Source organism: Gossypium hirsutum, chromosome D03 (genome assembly GCF_007990345.1).
Source record: "Gossypium hirsutum isolate 1008001.06 chromosome D03, Gossypium_hirsutum_v2.1, whole genome shotgun sequence".
Taxonomy (NCBI): Eukaryota; Viridiplantae; Streptophyta; class Magnoliopsida; order Malvales; family Malvaceae; genus Gossypium; species Gossypium hirsutum.
Window position 1 is genome coordinate 20,181,620 of NC_053439.1, and position 14,579 is coordinate 20,196,198.

Sequence of the window (14,579 nt, forward strand, 5' to 3'; positions counted from 1 at the left end):
TCATATGTTTTAAATAAGTGCACAAGAATGGATAAAAGGAATTAATGTCCTAGTGGTTTAATGGTTACTTAGCTATCATAGTGGTCCAAAGTTCAAGCCTTATTTTTCACATTCTTACATTTATTTTTTTGACAATTGTCCCCTTATTTAATGTGCTTGTCGTCCACCTTGTGCACCATAATGTGGAGGATTTGTTTCCTCCACTTCATGGTCAAACTTACCATAGTTCGGGGGTACATGCTCCCCTTTTTGCTCCATGCCCCCCTCCCTTGCGATAACCTCACCTCTTACCATATAGCAAGATAAATTGAACCTGGCCATATCTCACCAAGCTCCTCCCTTGCTTTTTCCATCCATACCCCCTCTCCCTATCACCTTCTTCCATTTATCATTTCTTTTTTACCATTTTCTCTCTATTTTTGCAAACAACCACCATCTTTCCTCCAAAACACTTTTCTTCCTCCACCGTGAACCAAGCAACCTTCTATTGATCACCACCTTTCATGGCTGCTGCTCTTCCGCTTTTTTCATCTCCCACCTCCCATCGTCATCGTTGTCATGTCTCAAATTTAAGGTTGTCAGAATAGTGGTTTCGTAACCACAAATCTGATGAGGAAAAAAATTATTTTTCTTATATTTTTATGGTCTGAAATTTTACAAAATGATTTCGTGAAAATTTTGTTTGAAAATTTCGACGTTTGGGCACTCAATTTAGTCAAAAGGACTAAATTGTAAAAAATGCAAAAGTTGAGTTCTACATGTTAGAGGTATCCAATTGTTATGAAACTTTAAATTGGAGGTCCTTATATGATAATTAGACCATTGGTTAAGTTGTTAGACAAAAATGGACATGAAATAATTGAAATAGAAAATTTTTAAGTTAGGGGCAATTTGGTAATCTAGTAATTAAAATGAAATAAAAGGGAAAAAGATGGCAAATTGTGCTCATCTTCTTCATTTGGATGAAACCAGAAAGGGGGGGAAGCCATAGTTAGGGTTTTCAAGCTTCCAAGCTCCATAGTAAGTGATCCCAAGCCCCGTTTTTAATGTTCTTTACGTTTTTAGAGTCCTGGTAGCTTAATTTAGCTTATTCTAGCAATAATTTAACCTAGGGTTTATATTTGGAAAAATACCCATAGGTGAAAAGTGTTTATTTTGATGTTTTATGATAGAATTTGAAGCTATAAATTATGTTAAACAACTTTTGCTAGCTGATTTTAAGCGAAAACGAGTAAGTTGACATAATCGGTTAAAATCCCTAATCTACATAAGTGTTAGAGTGAGAATTTGATGTTGTCATAGAAGAGAAAAATGTTCATCATGTCATAAAACATAAGAATATGAGATGAAATTTAATTTCCGAGCCTTGGGGAAAAATGTAATTATGTAAAAGTTTAAGGGTAAAATTGTAATTTTGACAAAGTTAGAGTCGAGGGATGTTTTGATGAATGTGAGTATTAAATAAGTTAAATTTTCTACTTTAGATCAAGCAGAATGAAACTCGAGGTTAGACAAAGGGAAGAGTAAAGTTGAAGACTAAGTTGGTGAATTGGGCTATATTTGGTACCGAGGTAAGTTTACGGTAAATAAATGCAATATTTCAATAATTATTATTAATGCTGCTATTTTCCAGCAACTATGAATTTATTCCATGAATTTATTTGATGTTGATTCAAGTATTAAATGATAAATAATTAATATTAAAAAGTCCCGTTGATACATAAGGAAAGTACTGGATACAAATGTCATGACATTTGGGTAAAGAGATCCCATGTAAGGCCATGTCTGGGACATGACATTGGCATCCTTGAGATCATGAGAGGTCCCCTGTAAGACCATGTCTGGGACATGGCATGGGCATCGAGATGAGAGGTCCCATGTAAGACCATGTCTGGGACAAGGTGTTGGCACCGAGATGAGAGGTCCCCCGTAAGACCATGTCTGGGACATGGCATGGACACCGACATGAGAACATCCCATGTAAGACCATGTCTGGGACATGGATTTGGCATGTTTTTACTAGAAGAGACCCGAGTATCCTTATTGTTCCAATGTAACTCAACGGGCTAATAAACGAATCATGTTCAGGAAAGTTCAGTTAAAAACATAAATGGCAAGCTCAGGTAAGTTATAGGAGTTAAGAATTTATTATATTATCAATTGATATTCAATGATGCAGCAAGAGAAGAGTAAGTTATGTATACAAGTATACTAAGAAAACAAGCAAGAGAACTAGAATGAGATTATCTAAAGAGTAAACTAGAGATATAGACACTTGAGTTTAATTATTTGTGTTTAATGTTTTTATTTATTTGCTAGTAAACTTACTAAGCTTTATGCTTACTTATTTTATTTCTCTTTCTCTTATTGTATTGCAAGGCTACTTCAAGGATCCTAAAGAAGTCGGAGATCGTCCACACTATCAACCACAACTGCTCGGTATTTTATGATGAAACTCGTTTGAGTTATGGCATGTATAGGGATTTAGTTATTTTGCATGTTTGTAATTATGATTTTGCTAAAGAATAAGGTGTAAGTATTTGATGATGAATGATTATTAAAAATGGTTAAGTATGAAGGTGTTTGTTGTTATAAGAGTCTAGGTGATAAATTATGCATGGAAATCATGAAATAGGTAAAATTTTGTAGAGAAACAGAATTCAGGCAGCACAATGACGTGAATTTGAAAAATCATCTAGGATGGTATAAAATGAATTAGAGAGTGAATGATATATGGAATTAAAGCTTGTTGAGTCTATTTTTATGTAAAAATAATGGTTTAGAAAAAGGAATTTTATATTTTTAGATATGTGAATTTTAGTGAGACAGGGTCAGATCCATTTTAGGAGTCCCCTGTTCTGAGTTTAGAAAATCATTAAAAATTATACGAAAATGGTTATGAGTTATAGTTTATATTATTAGATTACTTAATGAGTCTATTTTCTGTAGGAACAAGTGGGAACACCATATGAAAATCCTATAATGAGAAAATTTATTTTTAGTAACAAGAGGTCAGAACAGTCGAATGGTGAAATAGGGGAGACTTTAACTAATAAAATGTACTAATTGGCTAATCAAAAAATTCTAAAAATTTTATGGTAGGAATATATATGAGTCTAGTTTTATGGAAAATTTACGGGATTAAATTTTATGCTGTGCGATTGGACAGATTTGCTGTAAATAGTGAAATTAATTTTCAAAGTAAATTTTTATGCTCCGAATTAGTAAGATAAGCTAAGTAATGCCTCGTGCTTGACTCCGGAAATGGTCTCGAGTAAGGGGTGTTACAGTCGTGAGCGACATCGTGGTCGTCACCGTGCGCCACCACAAGTTCACTTCCTCCTCCACTTTTTCTTCTATTTTTTCTCCTACTTCTTTCTTCCCCTCCCCTTAGCCGAACCTCCAAATTCCACCACCGATGAACCATCATCGAACATAGCATCACCATCGTCAGACTGCCTTCGAGCCACCACCATCACTGTCGCTAGACCACCACCGCCACCACCGTCGAGGATCAAAATCTTTCTTTTCCTCTCCTTATGTTGATTCTCATTTTATATTAATCAAATTATTCTTTTATCTCAATGATACTTTCTATATTACTCGATTCTCTGAAATCACCCCTTCTCGATTCATCGTTCGATTTGAATTGATCAAGTGTAAGTATAGATCATTTGCATGTCATAAAATCCTTCCTTAGTATTTTCTTGACATGGCTGAATGGTATAGTGCCATGAGTCAAAGTGGTATTTTGTTAATATTAATTATTTATGTACTATAGTACTAATGGTAAATATATCATTTTAAATGACAAAACAATAATCATAGGGGAGACCCCTAACGTCGCAATGGAAATTCTCCTTTCAAAAGTCTTAGATCGTGAAGGTAAGCAATGAGACTATTAGTTATAGAGCTCTAAAGTGACGAAACATTTTCAAAGATCCATACTAATATGTGTTTATTATGTGATAGATCATATTGCAAGGTAGATCGAGTGAAACCGATTAATAAAGGTTGAAGCAAATTGAATCTACAATCTAAGGTGTGGGATTGATACTATTTGTTTGTGTGACATCAATATTTCATTGTCAAAAAATAATTATATCAAATTATGAATACACTAAATACTTATACAAAGATGTAAAACTCATCAAGATGGATACCAAGTAAGTGTCCTAACCAAGTGGATCTATGAAATACATAACAAAGGATAGGCCTATGATTGTGGTTGTGTCATATGTGTCGATCTCATACTCATGATATGTGATGTATGGATCACGTGTTATATGTGATGATTTAAATATATGCTATATATGTGTAATAAATCAAGGTCTATGATCTAATGTGAAAAAGCATGTCATTCATGTTAAAAGTGAATATTATGTGATAAGTCATTATAAGAGCATGTTTACATGCATAAGTTTACAAAGTGATCTATATGTGTAATAAGTGAAATCGCCATATCACATGTGTGGGGTGGGATTATGTGAAAGGTGGAAGCAATGGCAATAAATTTGCAAATCAGTGGTGGCTTGTCCACATCAGTGTTATCAGTGGCAGTTTATCTACAAATTAGTGGCAGTTTATCTATAAATTAGTTGTGGCATGTCCGCAAACGATGTTTAGATGAACGAGTTCTGGGGAACTCGATAATGGTGTGTGGCAGAGATGGGTAGAAATTTTTATAAAACGTGCATCGATTTGAAATGTACATCGATATGTTCATGCATAGTTATCAATGATAAATTCTATAATGTTGATGATGTATGATTATGTCATGTTTGATATATGAGTTGATGTGTTTGCAAATATATGTATATTATGTGGTAATATCACACTAAGCCTTTAAAAACTCACCCACATCACTTATGTGTTTCAAATAATCCTCGTGGCTAGGACTCAGATTTGAACATCAGATAGGATCTCAAAAATAGATGATTTTTATGGCTATGGACTATTTTATTAGTTTTGGACTTTTGTGGACTTTTAAATTTTAATTTGGGGCTTTAATTTGTGTTTTATCATTGAACTATGGCATGGATGCTTTATTTTTAAAAACTATGGATGATTAGACTTTTTGCATGGGTTTTTAATATGGATAAATTGTTTTGATCTTCTCTTAATAAAATCCATTTTTCGCAAACTCATTTTATTGAATCTAAAATTTTAAAATAATTATAATATCTCTCAAATAATAAACAAGATTACTTCTCAAGATTATGTTTTAAACAAATGCATTCTAAGGAAATATTAAATACGTGATTTCAAAATTAAATCTGTTTATTTCAACATTATATATGTTTATTTTAACTCATGTTTTGGCCATTTCCATGGTCAATGTAATCACATAGATTGGGTCATAAAGTCTGGGCCCGGTTTGAGGGGTTACAAGTCTGCTGCTTAATTTTGAAGTCAAATCGTTCATTATGGATGAAACAGCCCAAATTCAACTATGAGAATCCCAACCATTAATGGATTAATTAAACACGGGTCTCTAGAATTGTTTAAAAATAACAAAACAGCCCCAAATATTTTTCTAAGTGATCATTCAACTCCATCCATTAAGTCATGCCTTGGACTAGTTATTTTTAAGAAAGTCATCCATTCCTTTCCTCTTTTCAAGGTGGTCGGCAAAGGAGGGATTGACATGCTATTTTTAGGAAACTCAAGCCATCCCCTCCTAGTATAAATACCCCATTCATTCTCTCATTTCATCATCCCTCATTCATCCATTCTTCTCTCTTTTCTCTCATTTCCATTCTTCCACTTTTCAAGAGAGTTTTGCAAGGCTTAAGAGTAACCCCATTCAGCGAATGAGGATCATTTTTGGCTTGATTGCTACGGCAAGAAGTGAAGCACAAACGAGGAGCAAAGTAAGTTGTCACTCGAAGAACCACCGAAAACAACTTTGCATTTTTCCCCTTTACTTTTTTATTTTGTTGTTGTTCAATTTAAGAAACATGTTTGCAACTGAAGTTTATGTTTTTAATATAATCATGGTTGCTTAATTCCTTCAGTGTTAGAATAATTTAATTTCCATAGATTAGATTATTAATGTTGTTAATGATGTTATGTGCCTTTTTTTATGCATTTAGAAAAAAATATGATTATATTATTCATGCATTATAAATGTAGGGATACGATTGAATTAATTATTAAATCCTAACCAGATGTAATTAATTGACACAATATCTGAGTGGTGTTTGTTTAATCTATATTTGAGAAAATTGGGTTAAATTTTGTAATAATTCGAGACAATTGTATTACCTTGCCAAATCTTATGATTTATGTAATTAAATTGTTTCAGTATAGAAATATTACTGTTAACTCACATAATATATTTTTCTTCTTGTTAAAAATACTAAGTTGTTGACATGAACATATGCTAGACTTAATAATTTAATAAATTGAATCCTTAGACGATGCCTGAAAAGGTAACCTTAAAGTCGTAACAGACGTAGACATGTGAAAACAAGAGGTTAAAAGAGAAACCAAAGTACTCATACTTAAAATAGGATTAATAAATAGCTGAGTTGCCATGAAATTTTTCGTAACATCATTACTAGTATTTAAATATTTCTAAGTTGGAAAGAAGAATTATTCTGACACATGCATGCTATTTTGTTTTATCTTGAATACTTGTATACCTATTTCATTCTTTATTTAATTTAATTTTAAGCATACTTAGGTTAGTTTAGTATAGTAAAACTCGTCACTTTAATTTATTTTCCAACTGTCAGACCCTAAAATTGGGTCTAGAAATTTTGAGGGTAAACTTGGAATTTTTGCTTGGAATTAGTTTAAAAATTTTGAAGTATGGTAACCCAAAAAACTATTCGACTATGGCTTTTCAGAAATTAAATCAATTTTTGAAAATAATTTAGAAAAGACCTTTAATTTTAAAAAGTGAATTGTTTTGAAAATTGGGTTAAAATTGAGAGTACCACAAAGGTAAATATACTAAATTTTTAAACTTGCCCTATTCCCCCCACATACAAGAAGCTCAAGAAAGTTCCCTCCCCTCACTTATTTTGTCGTCCCTTGAAATCCCCAAGCACCATTCATCTAATTTGATCTTCATTACTTCAATTCATTTGATTTTCATCATCTTCCAAGCATTTCACCTTCCTAGAATTCCATAAAGAGCACTAAGAGCGCCATTAATTTTTGCTATCGCTCAACTTGTAGGTTTTTGAATTTCCTATTAAACCTTTTTTCCCTCCAACCAAGGTAATTTTTCATTTTCCTAATAGTCTTTTATGAAGTCTAGCTATTTAAATCGAGTTTTTATCTATTGAATCAAAGGTTTTGTGTAAATGTCAAAATTTGGGGCGTTAATGGTGAAATTCAGGATTCTAAATTAAATTGATGTTTCAAACTACTTTTCAACTCATTTTGATGTGATAATAAGGTTTCTAAACTCTCCTTAAAGTTTTGTTAAAAGTTTGTATGGTTTTGTTAAGTTTCATGAAAAATGATCATTGTATGTCGAAATTTCAAAACCATGATTTTGAGTAGTTTAGAGTGGTTTGAAGGTTGAGAATCATACTTAGGTAAGTAATTAGATGATTGGAATTGGTTTTAAGGGAATGAGTAGGAATTGAGATTTTTTTGTTTTGGCTAAACTAGTCGAAAATTTCAGTTCCAAGAGGAACTAGCTTAGGCATACGTTTTTGGTTGATTTAGGTGAGATTATGACTAAATATTAATTGTGTTTGCTGTGTGATCTATTTTGGGTGAAGGTTCAGAACCATTGGAGCCTTCGACGAGCATGGCGAAAGGAAAGGAAATAACGACTAGGCGAAAATGCAAACGGTGAGTGTTTGGAGTCGATGCTTGTAGAAACGATTCATAGTGTTTAATGGGAGCTAAGAAGTAGCCTAAACCTCTATCCTAAGTTTTGAGTGTATGCTTCCTTATTTCCCTCGTTAATTTTGCAAGATATGTGATTATGCAATATGGATTGAGTATTATTTTGTGTTAATGTTATATGAGATATATGTTCATGATAGTTATTGTGAAATGTGTTAATTGCGATGGTGATGATGTTGTGCTAGTGATGTAAATGTGCAATGAAAGTGTACAGAAAATGGTAAGTATATATGTGTTTTATTGTGGATATTTTTGCCTTGTAACCTTTTGAGACTGTTGGATATAGTTGGCATGCCATAGGATTTTTGAGTACTCACCATCGTGTTGTGATTTGGGGCATTGATACCCAAGACAATTTTGGAGAGGTAAGGGAGTGTAAGCTCAACTCCATTCACCAGGATATGTCAATGTGTTGGAGAGTGTCAGCTAAATGCTATGCTTTTGGGATATATTTCACTCTTTAAGTCAATGGTGTGTTGGAGATTAGTGTATATAAATGTGTGGTGATAGAGCCCACTTTTATGATTCATAGCCTCAAGTGTCAATTTATCATTAAATGAAATATTATAAAATGTGATGTATGCATAAATATGTGATTACAAAGTTAGATGAGTTAGTATATAATGTATAAATCTTTTAGTATATCAATATGGCTAAATATGTATGTATATGTGTTTTGGTTGCTTTCATTTAAAGTATGATATCATGTTTATTAGTGGCTTTTCCAATCATTCATTGAGCTTGTTTAAGGGCACACACTCTTTTCCAAACTATTGTAGATAATTAGCTTTTCCGGCGTGAGTGGTGCGGTTCCAAGGAAGTGATCAAAGTTAGGCTTTACTATTTAAGTAGCTGATATTATTTTTACTCTTTGAACTGTGGTAATAAAGGCAATGTAGTAGAGTTTTTGGTTGATTAGTATTATATCTTAAATGGTTGTTTTGATTTTAAACTAATATGATTTGATGGTTGATGTTATTATATTATTGGCTTTGGTTTGGTTTGAATTATTATGTTGTTTTGAACTGCAAGTATGGTCATTTTGATATGGAACAATGAAGTTGTGGATGCATGTTAAAGTGGAAAATGTTTAAATGTGTTATATGCCCTATTTTGCTAAGATTTTGGACAAAATGTATAGAGGCACCGATATTTGGGGCATAAGTGTAACCTCCCAAACCTGGCCTAAACTTATGGTCGAATTGGGAAGGCCACATTGGACACCTTAGTGTCGAACCTACCCTAATGATAGTTAAAAACCTTCAAGTACTCCTTTTTATAAAACCATGGTTTTTATTGCTAGCTTTGGAAAATGTCCATTTACTTAGTCCAACCGTGCTTAGGTCAAATTACCAAATTAGTTGAGTTTTTGTAAAACCTTACTAACGGCGTTGCCTGAAAAAAAAATAATTTTGTTATCTTCTAAGCAGCGAAAATGTACCATTACTAGTCAAATTAATAATTTAGCCATATATCATGCATAGTTCATTTCAACATATTTATAAAAACCGTGTATCTATAGCAAATATGCGTGTCATGCATGCATGAAAACCCCAAAATCTTGAATAGTCCAAAACCATAGTTTAAAGAAACTTTACAATCCAAAATTGAATAATAATAAGAAACTAATAAAAAATGTAATTAAATTAAAATAATATGATGAAGTAAAGTCCAAAGTTTGCTCTATGTCCACATGCCAATTTCGATCCTAAGTTTGATCATTACCTGAGAAGTTGAGATAATGGGGTGAGCTTAACAAGCTCAGTGTGAGACTAAACAAGTATTAAGCATTCATACAGACAATTTCATAGAGGTACCAATAGCACAATCAGACATTATCAATAATAATTTTCAAATGCATATGATCATAAAAAATGCACATGTGAGATCCTACCCATACCATCCGCTACATACCAAGAGTTCCCCTGAACCCGTCTGTCAAACTCCAACGTATGTGAGCAATGCTCGCTGAGGTCAAACCACCAATAACCAATAATGCAATGAAATTATCAAATAAATAATGCGATATAATCAGCAATCCCCATGGTACTCCAAACTCATTGCACTGACTACAAATATATGCAGACTAAATATGTCGCTGGTACTCCACAGAACTCCTCTGTCAACCACAAAATCCTATCCCCATGCATATGCAATATGTCATACAAATTCATACATAATCATATTTCAACACTTTTCACATTTATTTGACATGTTCAACATGTCCTCAATAATCACATACTTACAGAAAAAGGAAACAATGTTCCAATTTTCAAATTACCATTAAGATGGTATCTATCAATATCGTCACATACTTTAAGAATTTCATTGTGCACCAATAACAACCTCACGTATATATATCATAGTAAATATTTCATGCATTTAAATCATGCACAAACCTAATATCTCAACATTTCATACAATTCAATAAAAAATTCTCATATTACATGATATAATCATTCTTAACAATCTCAATTACATATTCATACAGTCAAACTAGCAATTTTGCCAACACATCAGTCTTTTAAGGCTCGAAACGTATCTGGTTCGGCCACTCACAAAACTAATATTTTGGAAACTATGAAAAACCAATCAGCAAGCTAATTTATCAAATATAACATAAAATTTATCATTATTAAAAAAATTTTACAAGTTTAGGACCCACAACTTATTTTTCGCTTTCTCGCAGCACCCTAGTGAATCTTCCAATTTTCCTTCTTAAACCTTTATACGATCCTAAAACAAACTCAGTATAAATTCAATCAATTTACCACTTAACCAACTCTCAATTACCCACTTATTGGTTCAAACCAATTTTCAAATTAATAACTATATTACGAATTCAACTAGTTCAATTCCTTACTTTGTATCGATACGAACCGTACGTACGGTCGTTCTTCGGCTTTACAGTTGATTCGGAGCGTTTGAGTCAGCACCTATTTCCATAATATATTGGAAAATTAGTAGCTAATAATTATTAAATTCTTTCATTTCATCAATCCATAGAATTTACCCTACAACTATGTTGAAACAACAATTAATTTTACACTTAATTGCACTTACGCTTCCCGATTTGTGAGTTTCGAACGCCCAAATGATCAAGAATGTTTTTCCCTAATTGACATGAGTTTAATAGCTTATTAAGAGGGATCAGGAACTCAAATTTAATCTAGAATTAATTGGGTAAGATTCAAGACACAAAATAGCCCCCTATTTTACACATATGCGCACGCACCACCACCCATGGTGGCTGAAATTAGGGCTGAATTTTAAAATGGTTTGAGACCTTATTAAAATCTAGAAAAATACCATTAAAAACATTTAAAATCCCCTAAATTCTAGACCTAGAGATTTATGTTTTTAATGGACAAGGTTAATTAAGAAATTGAAGAGAAAAGAGACCTTACACAAACTAAAAATTTCATATTTGGGGCAATGGCACTTTCTAAGCGGTGTTTGAGATCAATCTTGGAGTTAAAAATTTCATATTTGGGGCTGATTTAATTTGGAAAAAGTTTTAGCAATATAGTAAAGGAGATGGTGAAAAATCTTGATGCAAAAAGAAGAAGAAGAAGATGGTAAAAGGGGAGGTGTAGGCAACATCAACAATGGACGAAAAAAAAGGAAAAGAAAATAAATAAAGATGAAGAGAGGGAGAGAGGGTTAGGGACAGCTAAGGTAGAAGAAAAGTGGTTAAATGGCTGATTATTTGGATAAAAAATGTATTTACACCTACGTTTAATAGGCTTAGATGCCAACTAATAAAAAAACAAAGGAATTTGCAAAAAAAAAAAATTATTTAAAAGTTAAGACTTGAACTTGGGACCTCCAATTAACTTTCAAGCTTTCACATTTAATGACTAACCATTGGGTCAATTCCCTATTATTGATATATTTCTATATTTTATGGACCTAAATTTGGGATGTTACAATAAGTATCGATACCTCCATGTTGTAATGAATGTACAGGAAAACAATAGCTCATTTTGGTATCGATACGCTTTCATGAGTATCGATACTCACGGTAAAAATATAGGTACTTTTTCTTTGTATCAATAATTTTGCTAGGTTTTAAAATTTTAGGAAAAACAAAACACTAAAAAGGTACCGATTTTCTAAATGGTATTGATACCTATCTTCATAAATATCGATACCTGCGATTGCGTATCCATACCTACGTGACTTCTTTGGAAATTTTATTAGATAGTTCCTAAGTATGTTTTAACTTCTTATTAATATTGATTAATGTTTGTTAAGTCATTTTGAATGTTGCCTAAGGTGTTTTTGACTCAAAACTCCTGCAAATGTTTGAGTGTGATGGTGGTTGTATGTACTTGAGATTGTGCGAATGTGTATAAAGTTGTGATGTTTGATGTGGCATCCTGTTACTTGAGTTCGGTGACCAGACCGGGTATACGGTGTTACACCAACACCGACCAATTTATTTAAAAATTAATTTCACAATACTTGATTTGGAAAAATAGTCTCTATGGAGACAATAACTCTTACTCACTACTTTTTTACTTGTCAAGGATTGTGTATACTTTCAGATAAATTAAATTATTTCAAAACAATAGACGAAGCACCAAAACTTAATTACAAATTATTTGAGCCCTAATTATATATGTCCAATCGGTCCCTCTGTTAGCTCGAGATAACAAGGAATGAATTGCATATAGAACTGATAATATGCAATGAATGAAAAATGATGAAGTAAGAGAAATAGATTGCATGTATCACTATCTGTAATGAATGAGTTTTCTTGTTAAGTACAAAAGATGTCTTAGAAATTAATTTTTGTTCTTCAAATTATTATTTTATTTATTATAAATAAATATTTGAAGTTAGAAGTGAAAATGAAATTAATTAGTCATCACAGTTTTGTTGAATAAGGAACTTAAATATATTTTCCTCATAGATTTTATTACGGTAAGTTTTCATGACTTAATGAAATTAGAATTTGGTTGAGAAAATAAATTAATTGAGAAATTAATTTAGCTAATTTGATTGATTAAATTAATGTATTAAATAAATAATATTTTGGGAAATAGAAAATAAATATTAAGCTGAATAAATTATAAGTATTGGATAAAAGTCAAAACAATACATATAATTGAACCCAACGCATGAAAGACCCAACTAGGACTTGTGGGGTACAAGGGGTGGCAAACCATAGTATTTACTAGGGCATGTCATTCCCCAATTGTCTTCTACTTAAGTAAATTTTGTATTTTCTATTTAAATATTATTATTGAATCTGACTTTTTTCAAACAGAACTCTTATACTGATTCTCTATAAACTAGAACCATGTGTTGAGAAATTTAGAACATTCAACATACATCGTTATTCTGTCAAAAAATAATGTAAATTTATTTTTTCTAGAATAAATTCTATTTCTAGGGAAATGCATAATTTTGGTTATAAGGAGAATTAACATTCCAACTGAAAGTTAAATTAAAAGTTTTCATTCTATGATTTGGTTATGTTACTCGAGCTCATACTCGATGTAATTAATGGTTCGAGAATAATAGAGAATACTGTAATACCAAAATTTGCCCCGAACCCGTTAAAATAATATAAAAACCAAAAAAAATAATAAAAGTTCAATATTAGACAGTCCGTTTACATAGTCCAATGTAGATTTTAATTACAAACCCAAAATGCCAGGCCCAACTAAACTTAACCTAACCCAAATGCCTAAACCCTAGCCCACTAGTCCAAAACAAAGCAGCAACAGCAGCCTTCAGCCCCCACTGCCGTAGCAGCCAAGCCCTCCCCCGCGCGTGCTGCACCACCGGGTGTGTACGTCCCCTCCGAGCTTGTACTTGCTCAACAAAAATGGTAACAAGCAAGAAAATCAGAAAGTCGCAAATCAAGGCCAGCAGATAACAGAATAGATTTCTTTTTATTTTATTTTCTTGTTTCATTTTGGCTATAAAAAGCAATTGAAATCTGTAAAGAGGGGATTCGAAAGTCAATAAAAAAACAAGTATTTTACAACATCAGTCAGAGAAAATAAAAATAAAATAGAGATTAAAGGTAGCAATTTATTTTCTTTGTTTCTTCTTTTCTTCGATTCGATTTATTTTTTTTGTATAGAAAGTAAAAGAAAACAAGAGGAAAATACATTTGCCTTCAGATCCGTGCGAGAAAGAGACAAAAATCCCTTCGGGGTGAGGTTTCGACCACCGTTCACGATGGAATCGTGGTGGATGTGCGGCGGTTGAGGTTGGGTTTCAAAACCCTAGCAGAGAAGGCTAAGGTTAATTTGTTTTTTTTTTGTTTTGAAAAAATCATAGAAACTGATTTTTTATAAAAAAAAATTTGACTTTATAACAAGTATGAAACAGCACCGTATAAGGCCATACCTGCTTCCCAACCCAATCTGGTACTAGGATCCACGCGTTTCTTAATGGATGGGCTAATTGCACTTTTAGCCCTTCCGCTTTTCTATTGTTTTATAATCAAGTTCTTTTTATTTTTTAATTTTGCCCTAAAATTTTGTTCTGATTTCATTTGAGTCCCGTACAAAGCGCTGCGTTTTGGAGAGCAGGGATATTTTCCCCTTTAGTCCCTCCTTATTATTCGCGCACTCATTTTAGTCCATTTCTTTTTATTTATTTGCGGATTTGCCCCTCAAATTTTTGTTTTAAGTTCAAATTAGTCATTTTTGTCATTTTTGCTATTAAATTAATTAATTTCAATA

The 14,579-nt window shown here is 32.4% G+C and overlaps 1 long non-coding RNA gene across 1 annotated transcript; it reads left to right on the forward strand.

The window, feature by feature from the left end:
* Positions 1-5,740: 5,740 nt before the first annotated feature.
* On the forward strand, positions 5,741-9,238 carry LOC121215377 (uncharacterized). Its single transcript, XR_005911227.1, has 3 exons — positions 5,741-5,873; positions 7,743-7,815; positions 8,652-9,238. It is a non-coding gene; the product is annotated as an uncharacterized lncRNA (long non-coding RNA).
* Positions 9,239-14,579: the final 5,341 nt, after the last annotated feature.